Here is an 11,853-nt window from a genome sequence, read left to right as displayed (position 1 = left end):
TTATACACTAATTATACATATTTGTCTTTGCAGGTTAATATTCTCCAATTGCTCATCGCACCAGATCCAGAATTACAATTGACGGCAGAGTATTAGAACATCAGCTGCCTCAAAGACCAAGAAGAAGACGCCCAAACACCAACTTTTCCAGTTGATCGCAGTTATGAATTCCATCCGGGACCCCAGAACACCCAGCATCTCCTTGACTGAGTATGAACGGGGGGAGCAAGTTGAACAACTAATTCCACCATGCCTGTATCAACAGATGGCTCAGAGCAAAGCGTACTTGTCCCATCTGCCGAGCACCTGTTCCTCCACTTATTGAGGTATGTCGCATATGTCAGTTAATTAATAAAACAGGTGAGGATTTTAAAATTTATTTTTATTTTATTTAAGAGTTATTCTAACCTAAATTTTCAATTTGTTCCCAGGACACCGCTATTGAAGGTATGTGGCGAGTTATTAAATGGTGTGAGGAACTGGAACAAGAAGTCTCATTCCTCACCAGAAATTATTCCAGAAATCATCCATCCGCCTCCAGTGATTCATGTTGCTACAGATGAAGATGGAGAACTTTATATGTATTCTAAACAGATCCCACCAATCTGAGTAACATTTGATGGACAAAGGGAGATCTGTTGGCTGGTTCCTTTACCAGCAATTACCTCAAGCAAATCAGGTATGTACTGTATCATTTATTTCAGCTTTCTTTAACATAAACTCTAATAAGTGGTATCAGTGGTGGTATAGGTGGAGCAATGAAACCATCTGGATAGGAAAAGATTATATAAGTGTCTACCTGCCCAAGACAGCCATCGCTGGATTAGTCTGTGTGGGATTTCATTATGTTGAACCTTGCAAAGGTATTTATTAGCTAGCCAACTTTTGCCAAAGGGGCCTACTTACTTTTTGTCCCCTTCCTATTTTGGCAAGGGGACAAAAAGCCACATTCCAGAGGACCATTTATGAATAAGAGAGGGACACACATACCCCATTTTCTATCCACAGAGGTCCAAAGCCTAAAAAAAGGGTCTGTTTTTAATATTAGGAAACACCTCACACAAATTATTTAAATTTTAAATTTTTTTTGTAGTTTTAATGCAATTAGTATTATATAAAAAAAAAGAAAACATTACATTACAGACTGAACAGCTAAACTTTGTTTAGTGTCATTGCAGGACTATGGATTCATCTTCATGTTTTCATGAGGAATCACCCCATGTTTGGACTTTGCTGGACTCTAAAAAAGGTAAATATTACTAAAAAATAGTAATGAAGACATTTCTTTCTAATGTGCGGTGTCTTTATTTTTAGGATTAATTTACTCCTTTTTGGGAAAGGGTAAAAGGTACTAGGAACCCTTACATAGGCTAAGAAGCTGGATATCTGGTGGCCCATTTTTCAAAGGGGACTACCACATTTCAATAGGCTTCCTACCCACCCACCTCTACAATATTGGGGTGAAGTTGAGAGGATGAGGCTTTCTCCCTTCATGATGGCTTTTTCTACCACTGAGCACAAGCAAAATGCAAACATTCAAATAAACAAAGTTATGAAATGATAAAAATGTATTCAATGTGATCAGTATATTACCCCAAAATAACATCTACAAAATACATCACCGGCACTGGACCCAATAGAAGCATCCAATAGAAAAAAAAAATTAAAAACTAGCACAATATCATCTTAGAGGTTTTTTGACATGATGAAGAGTATTAACGTTTGCCATTTGATGCATTTCGGTTGCCATGATAAAGGTGAGCCGTGTCCATCCAGTATCCATTTTATGTGTGTAATGAGCATTTGTCCTATGATCTCTCTCTCTAGAGACATACAGTACATACATTAACATACCAGATCATTCAGATACAAGCAGAGTATTACACCTCATCACATAAACATGGAGAGTATCATACTCCATGATGTGTATTTGCAGAGTATCACACCCCATTGACCACCAGCCAACTTCGGGAGATAGGGAAGATGAACATTTTATAGCCCAAGGTATGTAGGCAGGTGATACGTCACCCCTGTCATGCCCCCATTTTGTGGACATAAAAACAAGTACACAGCTTATCTATATGTCAGTCATTGTTCAATCCAACTATTATACAGAATGTATTTTCTGTGTAAAAAAATAATATGTTTTAAAAAAAGGATACAATGAGACATACAACTATATAGCCAGGATTCTAGAGCTGTTGTAATAACAAATTAGGGTTGTCCAACTCCAGTCCTTCAATCCAGGGCCACATACTGGGCAGGATTATCATATAAATGGTCCATTTCTGACACCATGTAAACCATTCCTTAATAAATTTACTGCAGTCTGTTAGAGACATTATCATTATTATTATTATTATTATTATTATTATTAATATTAATAATAAAAATAATAAACAGGATGTATATAGCGCCAACATATTACACAGTGCTGTAAATGAAATAGGCCATAATAAAAAGTGTACAGATCAGGGCCTGTGAAGAATGGAGTTGGACATAAAACATGACATACATTATTTATATCACACCTAATGAACCACCACATATAGTAAATATATATATATACCCCTAAAAATCTTTTAGTTAAAATTCTATTCATTGCATAACCATTAACTAGCTGATTGTGTATTAAAGGTGTGTACGGCAATAGATATTTAAAAATCATTGCATTTAATTTGCAGAGTACTTGCTGACAGGCTGTTGAGATGTTCTGATTGCTGGCCATGGGGGCACAGGGCAATTTTCTAGCAAGACATAGAGAATTAAAGAAGATACTCAGCCAGACTTGATTAATAAAGTGTGACAGAAACATTGTCCACCTGACATTTGTTGGAATGAGTCTGCTTTTCTTCAATCTAGCTCTGAAAATTGCCTGGTAATCTAGAACAAATTTTTTAAATCCTTTTTTTATTTTTATTTGCTGACACCTACAACTGGATTCCATGATAAACGTTACTGCTCACTGCTTATCTGGTATTGTTTATAACGACTCCTTAATAACTCACAAAGCTCTAAATATAAGGGTTGAATGGTAAAATTACCAATATTTATGTTGTAGATATAGCCAAAGGTAAATGAAACTGAAAGATGAACTTTAATTCATGACACACTCAAGCATTCTCAACCAGGGTTCTGTGGAATCCTATGGTTTCTGCAGTGGTTTTTAGGGGTTCCTTGGGCTTTGGCTGATTGATATCCCATCTAATGGTGCACAGTTCCATATTCAATGCCATTTGGTGGATCCAGTAGGATGTCACCAGTGATCTTTTAGCTGGCTATAAGGGTGGTGAATGACCTCCCATCATATGATACATGAGAGTCTTGAGTGGCATGACCTCAATGATCTTTTATTTGCCAGTGGCATTTTATTACCTAAGGGTGCCATTTTTCCCACTGACCACCAATATAAGGGGTATCCTTTCTACTTACACCAATAAATTCATTTTACTAGGGTTTCCCCAAGACCGTAAAATTATTTTAAGGGTTCTTCTGGAGTAAAAAGGTTGACAAAGGCTACTTTAGGCCTTTCTACTAGCCACTAACTGCAATTGGACACCTTTATATGACACATGAAGTTTGACCCATACATGCATGATATCCTTGAATTTTGTGGATCCAATGGTACTCTATAGACAACCCAAGAATGCAAACAAGGACTTGGGGATGCCTTCTCTATAAACCAAGGGAGATTTTAAGTAAGGGTGAATGTAAAATTAGGCATGTGGGTTAATTTATCTGCTTACTGGCTAGATAAATATTTACTAGCCTCCATTACAGTTGGGGCTCTATTTATAAAACATGGAATCTGACATTCCCTAACATTGCTTCATGTAAATCTTCCAGGTCTATGAGTTTCAATGGCAGTAAATAATTGCCACCAGGGAATGTTTGAGGGAATGTCTGATCCCGTGTTTTATAAATACTGCTATTAGTGTCTCTTTTTTCTGTTTAGCTGCTTGCCGAATAAAAGAATCACTTATGTTGTATAATGTATTATGTTGTTTCATATTTGATTTCCAGTTTATAGCCCCTGTCTATAGGTTTTTGAATTTTGATGTTCGTGGATTGTGGATTATGGTTATTGGGTCTGTGGTTAACATACATATTCCACTCTTATTACAAACCTAGGGCTTTACAGTAGATCTGATCACGTTTCTACTGATGTTAGCACTTCATTAGAATCACATATATGTTAATGCATTGCAAAATCTCTTATAAGCAAAGATAGTTATGTGTCCGTGTAGCCCCAGCCTAAATATAAGAAGGGGTTCTAGTGTTTTTAGATATCTTAAAGTCATTTGGTCCTTTGGCTGCAGATTGTACATAATACAGGAGATCACAATACAAGACTGATCCCATTAGTTCTGTGTGCTGCCTTTATTATTAAAGTCATAGCATAATACACATTTGACAGAGAGATGACCAGCTAGGTCTCCGCCATCACTGACTGGTATAGGAAGTGCCTCTTGATCTAGGTAATTGTTCTGTAATATGGCGGTCTGGTGTGCTGCATTGTATAAAACACTTATTTTTAGGCCTTATCATGAAACAGATTTACTTTTTCATTATTTCAGTTCCCTGAAGTAATCTTCATTGGTAATGACATAAAAAATGACCAGAGTAAGATCATCAGAAACTATATGTGTCAAGGAGTTTCTCATTCAGGCATGAGAAGGAGTTAGCAAGAGGTTCTTTGTCCTTCTCATTTCACTGTTTCCTTTCCTCTATTTTTAGATTTGACTTTCATGTGAGCAAGATGTCATCAACCAATGACTAAGCTTTTACTGAAAAGGAAACTTATTGAGTAGCACTGCAAAATAGTTGTGTAATGACAAGTAAATGCCTTACAACCTTGTATTATGATCATCTGAAAATAACATTATATGTAAATTATATTCCAATTACATTTACACATATCAGTTAGTCATCAAACCGAGCAGATATTTTTTGTCCTTACATGTTTGTATATAGTAGAGTGTTTGGGTGTGGGAGGACATCATGTAAGTTTTTCCAAATGTTTTCTTGCTGACATGTGTAAAGCAACATGCACTAGGAGGGGTTGGATTCTTCATATCACAAACTTCACACAAGTTTTGTCCTGTTTCACCTGTATTGGGCACCTGGGTAAGCAATACATTTTGTTTATATATATTTTTCTCTCTTTTTTCAAAGCTTACCGATATACATCGGATACAGTGGCATGAATGTAATAAAGTTGTTTAGTATGTTCACTTGGAAAAGTGAATTATTATTCTTTAAAGGTTATTCACTTAGCTTAGTAAAAGAGGTGCAGCTCTGCCGACTTCAATCATCTAATCGTGTGCAAGCAACAAACATATTTTTTTTTATAGTCCCTTGAACATATTTGGGTGTTTTTTACAATGTGAATTTTCATTTTTAGTTACATCTCTGGGCTGCTGATGTCCTTCTTTCACCATTCAGCCATGTTGTGTCTACATTGGCATACATGGCATTTCCTAGGCAGGTATTCTTATGGTGACTACAATGGACCAGGTATTCAAAATGGCTATTGAAATGGCCACTTAATGGCCCTGATCTAATAAAGCTCTCAAGGGCTGGAGAGGATACACTTCCATCAGTGTAGCTGGGTGATCCAGCAACCCTGGAATGGATCTGGTCTAGGATTCAAAACAGTTTTTTAATACATAGCAAATGACTTTTAAGAAATCCATCCCAGGATTTGCTGGATCACCCAGCTTCATCTTCAAGTGTATCCTCTACAACCTTGGGGAGCTTTAATAAATCAGGCCAATTGTCTCCATTCCTGAGAGATTGAGTGACAATGCAGAAGAATGCAGGGGTAGAGCATTGTCAAGGGGTGCATACATAGGGATCGTTCATGCTAGTATTTCGGTGTATTATATTATGGTGGTATTATTTCAGTAAGAGCGACTCTTTTAGAACTTTCAAAAAATGTGTTTAGAATTACAGTAACATAGTAAAGCTTACAATGGATTTTAATGAATGGGTTTACATTGATTGTCTCATTAGTGTACAGGTACTCCATCAAAATAAATGCACAATGCGGCATACATGCCCCGGAGAAACAGGGACTGTCTGGGAAGATAGGGGGCATGCAGCTGGACACAAAACTAAGATCTCTTTGGAGCAGGGAGGAGAAAGTTTACAGTAACTAAGTAATGGAACTATGAACCAGGAAAATTTATTTTAGCTTGGTGCAGAGATATTTTCTCTAAAACAGTTAAAAGGGTTAGAGGTACAGTGCAGGAATGTAATTGCTCAATCAACAAATTCTTGGGGAATTTCAACTTCATCAAATGGACTACTGATTGTCTTTTCTACTTGACTTGTGTTTGCATTGACACAGGGGGTTCCTCATGGTGACCCCCCATCCCTTCTGTTAACTGAATGCATTCGAGTAGAGCTTTCAACTCATGGTAGATTCACTGTCAATTTGATAGAGATATGTTTCCCATTGTAGATGCACTCATTGGTTATGGTGCCCTATCAAAGAACCCTAGTATGAGATTTTTTGGTTTTGATTTTGGCTGTGGGGTTCATATTATTGGAATCTCTAGTTTTATTATTATTATTATTATAGCCATGGGGGTTGAGGGGTGATATTTTGCTGAGGAAGTATTGCCATGTATTGAAATAATCCCATACTTCACCGAAATTATTTGTTCGGTTGAATATAAAAGAAGAATTTATATCATACTTTTTCACCAATTGTCTCTGAATCATGTTTATTGGCTATTGTGCAGTGTGATTAGAGTCCGATTACAAGACTTCTACCTGTTACCTACCCGACCCAGCTCCACAAAGAAGAGAAAACACAGACAGGTAAAATATTAATACATGCACAACTAAGCAGCTCATTAAGCTTGCTCTGCATAGATTCAACAGATGAAAGATTAATTACATGAAGGCAATGCCATACAGAAACACATAACACTGCAGTTTGCTTCCAGCTGGCTCTCTGGGCGGTAATTGTATTTCCTTCGCCGATATTCATTTGGCTTAAACAGGAGCGCTGTCCTATTAATTCATTTTCCTTTCCTTCCTGATTCATTTAGTGAGCTTACCAGCCATTATGAAAATCACATTTTCCTGCACTTTGTTCGGATATTACTACTTTTTTAGTATCATGAAAAAAACTAAAATGTTTTATTCTGTAAAAGGGTACGTCATCAGTTTAACACATAGAGGAGATTATGCTAAACAATCATTTTTTTTTCTTTTACTCTTTTTACTGTAGTTTTGTTTTGAATATGATCAAATGTCTATATGCTATGAATACAGTGGAGTAACTACTAATCATGAGGATTCATAGTGTGACACCAAGGCAGGATTGGAGGTGGAAGAGAGATATATTTGCCTAGGATTCCTCTTGTATGTAAAGTAATTTGCCCAAGATTCCTCTCCTGTGTGAAGTAGCAGGTGGAAGACTCTCACCTGTGAGGTAAATAATGAAGAAGCACTGAGGGTGGGGATATAACATAGAGCCAGGAGCTCAGTCAGGAGTTCAGCTCTGTTTGGAGACACAGACAGGGGTCTGTGTGAGAGAGCTCTGTTTGGAAAGGCACAGACAGGTGGACTGTGTGAGGAGCTCTGCTGGAGACACAGACAGGGCTCTGTGTGAGGGAGCTCTGCTTGGAGACACAGACAGTTGGCCTATGTGAGGGAGCTCTGCTGAGAGATTCAGAAAGTCGGTCTGGGTGAGCTCAAGTCGGTCTGCGTGAGTGAGCTCAAAAGTGAGTAGAAGGTTGCTGAAAGCTTGGTTTTGAGCTGACAGGGAGAAGCCCTCCAGCTGATAGACAAGGATGTCTTGATGTATAGTAAGTGCCGGACAGGCAAGGTTTTCTTTTGCTGTTTTTGTTATTTTTTCTGCAACCTTCAATAAACCTGGCTGCAAGCTAGCTTAAGGCTGATACCTCAGTGTCGGATCTGAGTTGGATGAACCAGACAAGTGTCCTTTGACCCCAGCAAAGGTGATCCTGACTGTAACCCCTCGCAATAGTTTTATACTTTTATAAGTACCCCCACCCTCAATGTGACACCTGTGGGATCATAAAGCAAGTGTAGCTCCGCCATCACCCCCAATAACCTCAATACCAGTGCAGCCACCCAAACTTTCTTCCCCCTTCAACCCTTCCATAACAATCGCAACCATTGAAGCCATGGCAAAGACTAAAAACAGTTTCATCAATATTTTTTAAAAGTAGTTCCATTAAACCTTAGGGTTCCTCCAGAGGTTGTTAGGTGTTCCTTTTGCTGTGAGCCATTTGGACTTCTCAGGCCAGTTACCACTGACACCAGGGATCCTTTTTGGATATCAGTAATTGTGGCATTCTTCCCACTGGCTGGCAATGTAGGCCTACTACATATCACACTAATGTACTGTGAGCTGAGAATACAGTAATTACAGCGGGGGGAACCCATGAAATAATATTACTATTAATAATAAACAGGATTTATATAGCGCCAACATATTACGCAGCGCTGTACATTAAATACTTACTATATGTTCAGCTGAGAGCTTAAGGTTATTTCAAGGGTTTAAAATTTAAGGCCCTTGGCTCTGACCGCTTCTGGAGCAACTAAAGTTACAGTTTAAAAATTTGTGATCAGGCAGGGTGGTATGAAAAAAAAAAAAAACAGGCGATGACCCTTCTCCTGCCCGATCATTACCTAAAAATGTCAAAATCACTGAGCTTTTGGGGATACCTCTCACATCCCAGCTTCTCCTGCAGCTGCAGAGAATGAATGAACTCCCACATAACTGCATGGAGTTACGTCATCCTGGCCGAGCCAATCAAGATGGCTAAAGGTTGGGGAAATACTCATAAACTTACCACTATGTTTTGGAATGTGGGGGGAAACTAGAGGGCTCAGAGGAAACATGTACAAACACCAGGAGAACATACAAACTCCATGAAAATATTTGGCTTAGATTTGGACACTGGTGCTACAAAAAACGACTAGGCAACTCTTTGGAAATGTGTTTGCCTTTTTAAAAGCAATGGCAGTAAACATGAAATAGGAAGTCCGTCTAAATTGAGAAATGAATACTGACTTTGGAGATATATATAAAAGGGTGTCATGATTCATCAAACAGTAGACACATTCTGAGAATAGGAAACCACAGCTGTGAAACTGGAACAACATTAAGCACCACCCAAAAAGCACAGTAAATCCACAACAGAGCACAAACTGTGGGAAAGAGAATTTATAGACCGTGCCATTAAAAGTGTCTATTCATTAAGACAAAAGGTAACATATTTTAAAAATCTTTGTTTATAAAGCTCCAACATATTACACAGTTCTGTACTATTATTATTATTATTATTATGTGAGACACCCTGGACTATTGGACACTGGCAAAGACACTAAGGTGGGAAAATGCCTGAGCAAATATACCAAACAAATTTGCTAAAAACTTAGAAAAACTTAGAAAGAAACAGAAGGTCACTGCAGAGTAGCCTCTCGTGATAAATTCCTGAAGTGAAAATAGCTGTTATGCTGTCTATTTCCCAAAATGCTGTGTAATTTCTCTTAAAAAGAGAAACATTTTTTGGACTTCAGTTGCACAACCTGGCAATTTTACCAACCTGTCAAACTCAAGTATCAAATTCCAAAGTAACTTACAAAGTAAGAGAAAAAGGCATCACTGATAAAACTGCTTGAGTTGAGTACAATAGCAGTGTTAATAGTGACAGTTTAGGCAAGCTGTTCTTGTTCCAAAGTCAGATTGTTCTGCACTGACTAAATTTGGTGGCAACCCTCATATCTGGCAAGCTTGGACTTAAGGTTATTGGCAGTTAACCTGCATTGGTGACTTGTGAGGGTTAATTCCAAAATGCAATGATACATTTTGGGTTATAAAATGCCCCTAACACAAGGGTGCCCACAACCGGCCCGCAGAGTTGTCATTTCGGGCCCTCTTCTCATTCCCTCTCTGCTCGTTGTCTTGCAGGGCATGGGGCGCTCGCATCTTCTATGTTTCTATATGGAGATTGTGCTACCAGGAGAAGGAGCTGCTCCCCGCTCCCCGCCATCTTGTACTGTGAGATAATACTAGCAGCAGCATGAGAGCTGTGTCTGTGTCTATGCTGCTCTCATTATCCCCATGTATAAACCTTTATATCTCCTTCACTGATTGTCATAGAAATGTGAAATTTTCAGGCTACACAGGGGACCCCAAGAGCTGCTACTAAACCAAATGTATGCTCTCTACACATAAGTTGCCAGATATGGGGTCACAAGCATAAAATCCTAACAACAATCATGAACATTTTCACATATTTTTCACAAGGGCGGCTGTGAACATTAGCGTACTGCCAATTGTCAACTCTGCCATTGCAAATTCCACCATAGCCTTCCATCAACTTTACATTGAAAAAAAGAAGAAAGGAGTTTTTGTGATTTCTGTCCACATGCTCCCGAGTACATCCTGTAAAGCAGTTGTTCCCAAACTTCCCCCCATAGTGATGTCAGGAAGCCAGAACCCGCCCACTCCCCCATTGTAGGTCTGAGCCTGTGATGGGAGGGTGGGCAGGTTGTGTCCAGAAATACAACCTACCCACTACCCTGAGCCTGCGATCCATACAGGGGGGGCATACCCCAGCGGGGTACTTCTCTTGACCTCGCTGGTGGGTGCACCTGTCAAAGCCGTGGCTCACCTGTCAGACGGCGGCGGCAGGGCAGGGGTGTCAAACTCTGGCCCGCAATGTCCTTTTTTTTGGCCCCTAATGGAATCCTAAATATGAATTGCAGCTGGCCCGCCGCTGCAATTCATAGCGGTGCTTTTTCAGTGAAGAGGGAGTTCCAGCCACTCATAACATTTAACCCTGCATTGTACTGTTTTCTTGACGCAGGGAATTGTAGTAGTGGTCCTGTTTCCTGAGTTTGACACCCCTGCTCCAGGGGCTCATTGTATTTCACAGGTGATAGGGGAGGAGGTACACATTTTTGGAATGAGTGGAATTTTTTTTCCTCCATTGTTCTTTTACAATAAGTACAGAATTTTAGTGAATAGTTTTATGTACATCAGCCATAAATACATCCAAAGTTAGGTTTGAGCGTATATAGCCCAGAGTTTCCCCCCAGGGTTCCTCCCAAAGTTGCTGGGGGTTCCTTGTGCAATGAACCATCTATACCTCGGTTAAGGTACCAGTGACACCAATGATTATTTTTGCTCTCTGTAAGGGTAACATTCTTCCCACTAACCACCGCCCTATGAACTGTGTGCTGTGAATATTATTATTGTCAAGGATTCACCTTGTTAAAAATCTGGAGAAAGGCTGCTCTAGGCAAATAATTTTTCATTTCAAAAATGCTGGGTGCAGGCAATAATATACCGCCCTCTAACAAATAACTGTATGAAAACTTTGTGCTTATTTAGCAAAGAAAATATTACTTTGTGGCTTTGAGTAGAATAGGAAACAGTTAATGTCTGTCAGGTTTTTATATTTGTGGCCTATGGTGAATTTGTCTTTCATTTCCTGCCCCTGTGATAGCCCTACAAAGGATTAGGTTTGCAGTTATCTCCAGGACAGGAAGACACAAATAGCAATAAATTCATTGTTACAAGTTCTAACCCTTCCACACTCTACTCTAAATATACAAATGTGTGTGAGCACATGTTTTCTGCAATCCACAAATATAACCTTGGGTGTGCCTGTAGCAGTAATGTTACTGCGTAGGGATTGATGTAAACACTGTACTCTAGGTTCTTTGGAACGCAAATGTGTAAAATAAGTTTCAATTGAATCATTTTTTTTGGAAAGCATCCAAGAAGCAGCTTTTGAAGAGGTGTTTGAACAATAATGATCTGAATGCTGAAAACATTTGGAAACAAGTATATCT

The sequence above is a fragment of the Pyxicephalus adspersus genome, chromosome 4, assembly GCF_032062135.1.
Source record: "Pyxicephalus adspersus chromosome 4, UCB_Pads_2.0, whole genome shotgun sequence".
In the NCBI taxonomy this organism is placed as follows: domain Eukaryota; kingdom Metazoa; phylum Chordata; class Amphibia; order Anura; family Pyxicephalidae; genus Pyxicephalus; species Pyxicephalus adspersus.
This window is presented reverse-complemented; position numbering follows the sequence as displayed.